Source organism: Peromyscus californicus, unplaced genomic scaffold, assembly GCF_007827085.1.
Source record: "Peromyscus californicus insignis strain IS unplaced genomic scaffold, ASM782708v3 Scaffold_7__1_contigs__length_154581171, whole genome shotgun sequence".
NCBI classification, from domain to species: Eukaryota; Metazoa; Chordata; class Mammalia; order Rodentia; family Cricetidae; genus Peromyscus; species Peromyscus californicus.
The window spans coordinates 99,905,184-99,917,259 of NW_026294595.1; positions in this window are offsets into that span (position 1 = coordinate 99,905,184).

The window sequence follows — 12,076 nt, forward strand, 5'->3', positions numbered from 1 at the left end:
GTATACAGCTCACAAGTATATGAAAACAGGCATTTGGAGTGAGGGTGTCCAGTAAGCAGTTTACCAGTACCTGGCCTGTAAGACAAAGGTCAGCACAGAAAATGGCTTGAGGAATCCTCCCAAAGCTGGGTGTCACCAAAATAGGGGCCCCCAGAGGAGAGAGGTGGGTGGGGTGGGATGACTAGTCTGGTCAGGAAGATTTAATGGACGAGATGGGATTTGAGTGGTGCCTTGAAAGGAGGGGTAGGGTTTGGCTGCACAGAACTGTCTTGGGAGAATATTCCAGACACACGAAAGAAGGAGGCAAAAGCAGAAAGGGAGGAAAGAGTTGGGGCCAGAGGAGACAGATGAGGTATTTTCCCATCCTTCCCTGGGACACACCCTGGGCTGAGTATCTATGAAGGGCAGCAGGCTACTGTGGACCCGTGGGTATTGTTTCTTAAATGACTGATTAATCACACCACATGAATACTTATTATCTCCATCACTGAGAGCTGGAAGAATTGAGACCCATCTGACCTCTGTGTTGAAACTGATAGAGGGCAAACTACACTCAGTTTCCCCTGGGTTTCAATTACTCACCTACATTAAGAAATTTTAATAGAGAATGAACTTTTTCTCAGGACCCTAATACTAGTCTCTTTATACCAGGAAACGCATACCCTAGCCTCCTGTCATGGGCAACCTGAAAGTCCAGCTCAGTTAGGAGCGAGGCAGTCTTGCTAGCAACATTATCTTTGTCTACATCTGTTTTTACTTTCAATCTCCACTTTCTCCTAACAGTAATTAGTGGATACTAGTAATTAGTGGATATAAAAAATGTTTTTTCCTAGCTGACTTTATCTATTCCCATGATTTCACCCCCTGCTTATAACATACTATTAAGTCCCAAGTCTGTATCTCCACCCGAATATCCCTGGAGCTTCCAATGCAGCTGTCCAAGTTCCTGCTGGACGCCTCCACCTACTCCTCCCAGGGACAAAGTCATTGTGCAGTAGCCTCTGAACCAGCCTCCAAACTCCCACCCAAGTGCTCATGCCCTGGGATAATCCCCTCCCCCTGAGCATGGGCTGGGCCTGCTGGGTCCCCTCTCTTCTCAGTGTGGCAGAATAAAAATGAGTGTTTGGAGCCTCTGGATTTTGAGGCCATTTGCTGCACAGAAAGGGATAACAATTACTAAGCAATACGCCTAAATGTGGCTAAGAAGTGGTGGCTGGCGCATACCTTTATTCCCAGGACTCAGGAGGCAGAGGCAGGCACACATCTCTAGTTCGAGGCCAGCCTGGTCTACAGAAGGAGTTCCAAGGACAGCCAGAGCTACACAGAGAACTACTGTCTTAGAAAATTGAAAGCCAAAAAAATTAAAAAAGAAGAAGCCTAAACGTGTTCCTTCTTTTAAATTCTACATTTTAATTGTGAAGACCACCATGTACTCATCCATGTTGATAAGGGGTGTCTCAGACAGCCTTCATTTGTGTTTTTCACATCTACTCAAGCTCAGCTGTTTTAATTATTTTTTTAAATCATAATCAACACTATTTAGTAGTCTTAATTTGTTCCCTGTGTGTTCCATCTGGACCTCAAGCTGTCTGTACTATAACTTGATCTTGCTCAATTTCTACAGAATTCTACTAGCAACCATATTGATGTCATCATACTGGGTATCTTTCCATAGATAATAAACCCCTGGGAAGCATCCAGAGTGATAGAATAGGGGATGAGGAGAGTCTGGAAATACTGGAAAATGTTTCCCATCATCTGTAAGTCAAGCACATGAATAGGACTACAGCAAACCTGGGACTAGAGGACAGAAGACCTGATCCTTGCCTTGCTACTGATCTGCTGTGGTCTTGGCATTTCCCTTGGAGGAGACTTTGTTTCCCCTTCAAGAAAATTTAAGGCGAAGACTTCAGTGGACAGTGGAGCTATGGGTAGGTAGCTTCAGGGTGAACTAATCAGCTTGATGAAGTCTCATACGCTGTCTCTAATACACACCAACACTTATTCAGGGTCTTCCATGCCTTAGGAATCTGGAGTGTCTAGTTCCTTGAACGGTATCTAGATATAGAAACCTGTGGTTTAGATAAGCTCAAAGACTTTTTACTGTTCTATTCTGTTGTTGCTAAGCAGTTTGTAATTAGACATCAATTCTATTAAGTTATAAAACATACAAACATCTTAAAGGAGTATTTTGTGGGTGTGTGCACCCATGCTTCATTTTGTTCTCATTTTATTTTCTTCCCAAACCCTGACGGATCTCTTTGCAGTCACTGAGGTAGCTTCACTCCACTGGAGACCATGACAGAACTGGATAAAGAGCGGTGTGAAGGCTGAAGAATGCCACAGGCAAACAGCCAACTCAGCGACGGGATTCTTAAACTCATCATAGTGCAGGACACCCACAAGATATTAATAAATGCAAGATATTGTCCCCCAAATGACAGATGGTGAGGGGAGGGAGAGGAGTGGGGGAGGGGGAAGAGGAGGAGGGAGAAAGAGAGGGGCAGGGAGGGAATGCCTTTCTTATCTTCCCCTAAAAGCCTGTCTCCACACAGTGTCACATCAAAAGGAAACAGGATGTTTTAATGAGAAAACATCTGACCATCTTCAGCAAAAATAAAAGGCAGTAATCATCTTTACTAAAGGCCTTGGCTGAAGGGGAGAAAGCCATTGAGCCCATAGGGAGACTTTATCCTGGGCTGTAGAAACACCAAGTGCCCCTCAAGGCTCTCTCCAAACCTTTCAGACAAGCACTTCACCTGCCTGCACCCTGGCCTCTTCTCTGCTGATGTCTAGCCTCCTAGCATCACTCGGCCTGTCCACCCAGCCACCAGCCCTTGGTTATCATGCTATGAACTCTTCTCAAGAAAAAGTTTGGCCTGGGATCTACCTTCAGTAATAAACATGATGAGGTCATAGTGACATCGAAGAGATTTTTAAGCCTGGACATCAGGAAAATGGGCACCAAAATCAGGTCTGATAGTGCAGGCCTATAAACCCAGCTACTTGTGAGGTGGAGGCAGGAAGATCACATATTCAAGCCATGCTTGGGCTTCTAAGTCAGTTTGGGAAGATTCGTGTGACCCTGTCTACAAATAAACAGTAAAAAGAAAGTTGGGTGTGTAGCTCGGTGGTAGAGCACTTGCTTGGCATGGGTTCAACCATAAGTCTAGCAAAAGAGCAGAGCGCCAGAACAAGCTTGTAGGGGTGGGTAGTAACCTGAGGCAATAAATACAAGAAGGCAGAGGATCTGAGGTCTAGATGTTCAGAAGGGGAAAGATAACGGTATGGTCCAGTGACCAGAAGAATGTCTGTGGAAAGAGAGGGGTTGAGGGATGACAACCTGAAGAAATCATTTACAGCTGGACAGTAGAGCCCTCCTCTCTTACAGGAAGAAGGGCTTTTAGACAAGGGAAGGCCAAACCCAGGGACAACACCAGATGGCTTTCATAAAGGCGAAGAAGAATGAGAGAGGATTACAGAGGGGTCAAGGCCAGAGACTGGAGAATGTAGGGAACTACACATCACTAAGGAATTCGAGAGCTGGGAGATGCCTCATTGAGGAAAGGTGTCTGACACCCTGAGCTCAGGCCCAGGCCCCACATGGTGGGAGACAACTGACTTCACATGTCGTTCTTTGACCTCGGCATGCATGCCACAGCACAAGTGCACACATACAAACATAAAAATAAGTGAATGCGGTGTACATACTTTTAAAACAATTTAGAACATGACAGATGGGCGTGATGGCATATTGCCTATAATCCCAGCAGGTGGAAGGAAGAGGCTGGAAGATCATGTGTTAGCAGTCATCTCAGGTACAGAACCAGTTTGAGGACAGCCTGGGCTACATAAGATTGTGTCTGTAAAAAGAGTGAATGAGGGCTGGAGAGATGGCTCAGCGGTTAAGAGCACCGACCGCTCTTCCAGGGGTCCTGAGTTCAATTCCCAGCAACCACATGGTGGCTCACAACCACTTATAATGAGATCTGGTGCCCTCTTCTGGCCTGCAGGGACACATGCAGGCAAAATACTGTGTACATAATAAATAAATAAATCTTTTAAAAAAAAAAAGAGTGAATGAATAAATAAATGGATAGATAGATGATAGATAGACAGACAGACAGACAGATAGATAGACAGACTTATGAACATTTGAGCATGCATCTCACACAAAGAAAGAAAAAAGAAAGAGAGTGAATCCAGCATTGAGTCTTAGTGGTGAGAATGTCCTCCAAGTATGTGACAGCACACAGGAAAAAAGAATGGGAAATTATAGTGCAATTTCACAGTAGAGCCGTGATGGCTGAGTGAATAATTAAATCTGAGAAGCTACGGACAAGGGAAAGCCAACGTTGACACAGATTTGAAACCAGCTGTCTGGGGAGCGGACAGCAATGGGGAGGAGATGCAGGCGGGAGAAACTGAACTTGGAAGGAAGATGATGAGTCTGCCCCGTGCTCCATGGCTGTTCCGAGGAGATCCCAGTGAGGAAAGGCAGCGGCTTTAGGAAAACATGTCAACTTTGCCAGTAGACAGAGGCAATGCTGTATTTGCAGAGACACTTGGGATTTGGCTGTGTAAGCATCTGTAAATTACATTTACTAACTATTTCTAACTGCATTCCCCGTATTTTGATTTGTATTAATCCTGCAAACTGACCTGGAAGAGAAGACCATCTTGACAGCCAAAATTCGTTCTTTGAGTTTCAGATTCTCATGGTGAGGGGTAGAAATTTTGAGTAATTATGAAGTAAAGGAGGGACACCCTGCAAATATCAGAAACAACCTCTGCTGCTGGCCGAGAAAAAGACAAGAGACAGACATGTCTCCACCTAGAACAACAGAACTGGGGAAGGGGAGGTGATAAGGTATTGTTTTGTATCACATCCACTTCTGGATAACCTGTGAATGAGAAATACTACAGCTGCCTGTGGGTAACCCAAAAGACTATCAATCAAAGCAGATGTTCGCATCTTTCCTTTGAAGAGAGAATTGTTTGTTTTAAACCAACCTAAAATACACAATTACACAGGTGCATTTTGAGTTTTCAATTTAAGATTTGAGTCTGTATTGGAATTACTGCAAAGGAGTGATGAATGCGGTCAGAGTGCATGACAAACCCATAGAAAACCTCCTAACGGAACCCGCTGTTCTGTACAATAAACATACACTAAGAAGTTATAAACAGAATTCCTGATGGCTGGATACCTAGAAATATACTTTGTATTTGCTGAGTAGAAGTGAATATGGACATGGTGCAGTCTCATAATTCCAGCTACTCTGGAGGCAGAGACAGGAGGGTTGCAAGTTCAAGGCCTGCCTGGGTCATGCAATGAGTCCCCATCCCAAAATAAGTATAAAGAGGTGTGGGGACACAGCTCAGTGGTACAGCACTTGCCAAGCACGCATATGACCCAGAATCAAAATCAATGCAAAAATCCCCAAAATCAAAAGGGAAAGAAAGAGAGAAAGGAATGTTTATTTCTATTACCTACGTGCTTATTAGCACAAGAGAGCGGATGCTGATATGAGCAGCAGTTAGTCTGGGGAACTTGTCACACTGCTTTTAGGATCATGAGCCTCTTTTGCTCCCCTCGTGACCCAGGGAACCCAAGGTGGACCCTTTTCACAGCGATTTCTCTGTCCTCTGGTCCCCACCAAGCCCCACTCTATGTTTCCACAGATCCCGTTCTGCTGAGCATCCTGCTTTTACTCAAGCCTTATCTCAGACTCAGAATGTGTTTTCTTTCCTAAGTAGATAGATAGTGCTGTTCTTTGCCAAGATCTGCAAGGCCGGGCCTGTGAGCCCATCCCCCATCTTCTGGGCTGTTAACTGCTAACAGTTCCCAGCTGTGTCCCTCACGGAACACCACTACGCTGGCCACAGGGAACTGCCTAACCTAACCCAAGATGACGCCCTGAGGGTGGGGCCCAGTTGTTTTTTTTTTTTTTTTTTTTTTTTTAACATTCCTAAAAGCCTGTTATGGATAATTCAACACTTTAAGATTAAAAAGAGATAAAACATAAATTACCAATGTCAGAATTCAAAATGGAGACATTACTAAAAGTCCTATATACATAAACAATAAATGACAACTTAAAAAGAGTGAGGAAAATTTCTTACCAGGCATAAATTACCAAATGGATGAAAACATAGTAAAATGGCTAAAGGGACCTTTAAGGGGATGAAACTTGTAATTAAAAATATTTCACCAAGGCTGGGATGTAGGTCAGCGAGAAGGTTCTTGTCCAGCAAGCATGATGCCCTCTGGTTCGATAGCTCCTGGCCACTTAAACTCTAAAGAGAGAAATAGTAACAGTTTCACAAAACTCATTCAGAAAGTAGAAGTAGATCAAACACTCCCCAACTTGTTTTATTTTTATTTTATTTGAATTTAGTAAAGTGTAAGAAAGTGTGCTAATAATGAATGCGAAGGTAGAGAGCCAGATACCATAGAAAGAACCAGAGGCAGAGTCTATAGTGGTGAATCCAATAACAGAAACTTGGAGTGTACCAGCTGAGCGAAATGGTAGAACTGAGATGATAGGGGCCTGTGAGCTGGCTCAGTGGACAGAGGTGCGACCACCAAGCCCAGTGGCCTGAGTTTTATCTCCAGGTCCCCACATGTGGAAGGACAGAAGCGTCCCCCTCAAGGTGTCCTCTGACTTCCATACCCATGCTATGGCATGCACGCACATGCTACACTCTCCCAAGCAAATAAACATGCAACTTTAAACAAAGAGAGAGAAAATACCCAGGAAGCTTAAATATCAATCAATAAAAATGATCTAAGATGAAGATAGTGAATGAAATGAGTAAAGATTCAAAGAAAAATAGAACTTCCTGGACCTATGATACCATACCAGAAGGTCTAACATGCATACATTTGAAGTTACAGAGAGAGGAGAAGAAAGTGAAAGCATAAAAATTTTTTTAATAACTTTGTACAAGAAACTGTTCTTGTTTGGAAAGCTCTATTTATAGATACTCACCAAATGTAAGACCAATAAATAAAAAGAAAATTCCACTTGCTTTTCAATAAAACTGATACAAATAAAAATATTGAAAGGTGGCAAATAAATGACATATTCATACAGAAGAAAAGTGATGTAAATTGATATTGTCATCTGTGGTGGTTTGAATGAGAATGGTCCCCATAGGCTCATATATTTGAATGTTTGGTCCCAAGTTAGTGGAACTGTTTGGAAAGGATTAGGAGGTGTGGCCTTTTGAAGGAAGTGTATAACTAGGGGTGGGTTTTGAAGTTTCAAATCCCACACCCACACCCACATCCATTCCCAGGTGCTTAGGAACCATCTACTTCAAAAAAATAGGGTCTCTCATGACCTGGAGCTGTCTGAAAGACTAAGCTGGCTGGCCAGAGCGCCCCAGGGGTTCACCCACCTCCACCTCCCCAGTGTGAGATTAAAAGCCTGTGCCACCACATGAAGCTGTTTCGATAACACTGGGATAACACTGAGGTTCTCATGCTGTGCACCAAGGGCTTTATGACTGAGCCATCTCCCAGGCCCATGAAGCAACATCTTTAGACTGCTGAACAATAACAGGAAAAATGCATTAGTTCAGGGAGCTGGAGAGATGACTCACACCATAAAGTGCCTGTCACCCAAGCCTGAGGACCCGAGTTCAGGTCCTCTGAAACCAGGTTAAAAAGCCAGGTACAAGCCGGGTGGTGGTGGCGCACGCCTTTAATCCCAGCATTCGGGAGGCAGAGGCCAGCAGATCTCTGTGAGTTCGAGGCCAGCCTGGGCTACCAAGTGAATTCCAGGAAAGGCGCAAAGCTACACAGAGAAACCCTGTCTCGAAAAACAAAACAAAACAAAAAGCCAGGTACAATGGGCACATGCCTATAACCCCAGTGCTGGGGGACACAGGAGGATTCCTGGAGCTCACTGTCCAGTTAGTCTAGCCAACTGATGAGCTCCAGGTTCAGTGACAAACTCTGACTCACAAAATAATGAGGGGGGAAAAAGCAATACATGGGAAGTGATAGAGGAAGACACAAAACAGTGACTTCTGGACTCAACATGTTTTCACACATAGTACACTTGCACCAACACACATGAGCACACACACACACACACACACACACACACACACACACACACGCACACGCACACGCACACACACAGAATAAACAATAAGAAATTAGTGGCTCAAAGTTCTATACCCATCAAAAATATATGGCAAGGATGAAAGCTAAATTAAAGGTATTTTATTAACATTTAAAATGTTATTTTTAAAATGTGAAATGCAAGCCATGTGGTGGTGGTGCATGCCTTTAATCCCACCAATTGGGAGGCAGAGGCAGGTGGATCTCTGAGTTTGAGGCCAGCCTGGTCTACAGAGCAAGTTCCAGGACAGCCAGGGCTACACAGAGAAACTCTATCTTGAAAAAAACAAACAAAAGGTGAAATGCTTAGGAAAAGCAAAATATGTAGAAGATCTATACATGGAAATAATAAAATACTTCTAAAAGAAGTTAAAGAAAACCTAAGTAAATAGAAAGATGTCTGGAGACTGAAAGACTTCATACTGAGGTCACCTTTCTTTCTACACATGGATCTACAGATCTGTAACCCACAGACAAATAGAATTCCAATTAGAGTCACAGTGAAGTTTTATGCATAAATAGAAGACTGAGTGTGACGGCTATCTTGGTTGTCACCTTGACATACCTGGGAAGAAGGAATCCCCTCCTAAAGAATTGCCCATCAGGCCAGGTGGTGATAGCACATGCCTTTAATCCCAGCACTCAGGAGGTATAGCCAGGCGGATCTCTGTGAGTTCGAGGCCAGCCTGGTCTGCAGAGCAAGATCCAGAACAGGCACCAAAACTACATAGAGAAACCCTGTCTCAAAAAACAAAAAACAAACAAAAAAATTGCCCATCAGTCGGCCTGTGGGCAGGCATATCTGTGGGGCATGTTCTTGATTGGCAATTGATGTAAGAGAGCCCAGCCCACTGTGGTCAGTACTATCCCTAGGCAGATGGTCCTGGGATATTATAAGAAAGACAGTTGAATGTGAACCAGAGTGAGAGCCAGTAAACAGCCTTGAGTTCCTGCTTGGCTTCCCTTAGTGAGGGACTCCAACCTGAAAGCTATAATAAATTCTTTCCTCTAAGTTGCTCTTGCTGTTGGTGCATATTTTAGCAACAGAAATGCATACTAGAATGTGGAGTTAAATGTATATAGGAAAAAAATAAAGGGCCTAGAATAGCCAAAACATTTTCTGTCTTGTAATTCTAGCAATTGTTGAAAGGGGATGGGGCACTAAGGTCCCCAAATATATTGTTTGCCTATCTATGTCTCTTTTCAACCTAATAGTGGCTAGAATGTCATTCCAATGCATTTTCGGTGCAGAGAGACTCATACAGCTTAGGCTGGCCTTGAGCTTGCTACAAACTGAAGGCTAGCCTGAACTCCTGATTATCTTGACCGACCATGCCCAGCTTAGTGCAAGTACAGCCAAGAATTACTCCCCATGTAGACCAAGCTGTTTGTGAACGCGTGGCAATCTTCCTGGCTCTATTACTTGAGTGTTAGGGTTAGAGACCTGCGTCACCACCACACCTGGCTTTGGTTATAAATATTCTAAATTCTATACCATGTATATTACAACCAATTCTTCTGTTGGCTTTTAATTTTGTTGATGTCTTTGGCAAGCAGAAGTTTTTAATCTTTAAAAGTGTATTTTTATTTTTTATTCATGTGTGTGTGTGTGTGTGTATGTGTGTGTGTTTATACCATGTGTATGCAGGTACTCAAGAAGGTCAGAGACATTAAACCCCCTGGAGCTGGAATTATAGGTGGTCGTGAGCCACCTGACATAGGTGTTGGGAACCAAACTCAGGTCCTCTTGAAGAGCACCAAGTTCTAACTGCTGAGTGACCTCTCAAGCCCAGAGAAGATTTTTTTGTTGTTGTTGAAATTCAACTTACTATTTTTTTTCTCCCTTACATTATTCCTTTCTGGGAAAAAAAAAAAAGAAAGTTACAAAGAGGTTCTCCAATAAAAATACTCATTATATAGTCAAGGACGGCTTCGAACTTCTGATCCTCCTGCCTCCACCTCCCAAGTACTGGGATTACAGGCACGTAATAGCATCTGGTTTTATTCATGCTGGAGACAGAACCAGGGTTTCATGTATGCTAAGCAAGTGCTCTACCAACTGAGCCATATCCCAACCAGTCTAGGTATTTTCAAGTTGATTTTTTTTTCATGGTGTGAAGAAGGGTCAGTGCTCATTTTCATCTACAGAACTATCAGGTGTCCTGGTAATATTTATTGGCAAGATTGTTCTTTCTTCATTGATTTGTGTCAGCATTTGTATCAAAAATCAGCAGTTGATATATATATGGGGTATTTCTGGACTTCCCTGCTCATCACATTTTGTTTATTTCATGATAGTGTACAGACAGGCTTCAGGACGCAAGGGAAAACAAGGTGGTAAATTCCCAGTGGGTTTCTTTACCAATCTCTTGTGGAACATGTGAACCTTGAACTGCAGACAGCTCAAATCCAGAGGCTTAAGAGGTAAAAGTCATTAGACTCATCGAAAAATAGGGAAATGCACGTGCCCTCTCAACAAAAGTCCTTCTCAGTAATATCCTCTGTGGTGTTCAATCTTGACTGTCAACTTGGTGGACTTGGAATCTCCACTGAAACAATCTTTCATGAAGGATTACCTAGATTAGGTTAATTAGCATGGGAAGACCCACCCTAAAGGTACCATTCCACAATGGGGACACTTGGACTGCATGAAAAGGAGAAAGTGAGCTGGGCAGCAGCATCCATCACTCTGCTTCATGATTATGCTGGCAATCTGGCCAGCTGCCTCCTGCTCCTGTCACACACAGGCACCCTGCCACGGTGGACTGTCCCCCTGGATCTCTGAGCTTTCACCAGGCATTTCGTCACAGTGACGAGACATTTCTATCCCACCAATATTACTCTCTCCAAATGTCAGTGGGAAGACAGACTCCTTTCCCCATCCCTCAGACACAGATGGAGAGCTTTGATTTGGGGGAAGGGTGCTCTGAATCTCATACCAGAGCGATGTCACAGGCTCCAGCAGTGAGTTGACCTCCGCACCTACTTGGAAGCAACAAGAATTAGTGAGGGAAGAATTTCTGCACCAGATGCTGTAGTCTGTGATCCTAGCACTCAAATAGTAGAGCTAGGAAGATTGCCATGAGTTCAAGGCCAGCCTTGTCCTCATAGTGAGTAATTCTTGGCCTCACTTGGCCTAAAGAAAGATTCTGTCTCAAAAGAAACGACAACAAAAAAGAATAGTTAGGGCTAAAGAATACTTGAAATTCACTTAAAAAAAATCTAATTCTTTAAATGTACAAGATATTCTATTTCACAAAAGAGCTTGTGTAAATGGCACACAAAAATTCGACTAACACTGTGACTCAAGAGGGGAGTTGAGATAAAAGCCAGTATGAGATCACTGCAAATGGGAGGGGGCCTCATTTCACTGAGCAGAGCTGGGACACATAGACGAGGACTGGAGAGCTGCAGTTGCCACAAGCAACAGGGTCTGGTAGTTCCAGGGATGGGGGTCTAGTTCTCCAACCCTCCTGCCTAGCTTCCAGAGTCTCCAAATTCTACAATTCAAGATACACTTTTTGTAATAACTTTCAACACTCATAACTACTTTTCTATTTATTTATTCTTATGTGTATGAGTGTTTGGCCTGCGTGTATGCTGGTGTACTACATGTGTCCCGGGTAACCAGAGAGGGCAGACCTCCTGGAACTGGAGTTACAAACATTTGTGTATCTCCAAGTGGGCGCTGGAAATTGAATCTGGGTCATCTGAAAGAGTAGCCAGTGCTCCTAACTTCTGAGCCATCACTCCAGCCCCATAAAGGCTTTTCTTGTGCAAGGGTGAGACCAGATTTTGAGCAGAGGATTCTTGGTAAAACATCACAGATAGCAGAGCTGAGGGAAGAGGAAGATCAACACTACACAGAGCGGAGGCTGAGCATGCTGCATGTGCCTTTTGAGCACATTCCTAAAAGCTTATTTAAGTTTCAGGGGTTTG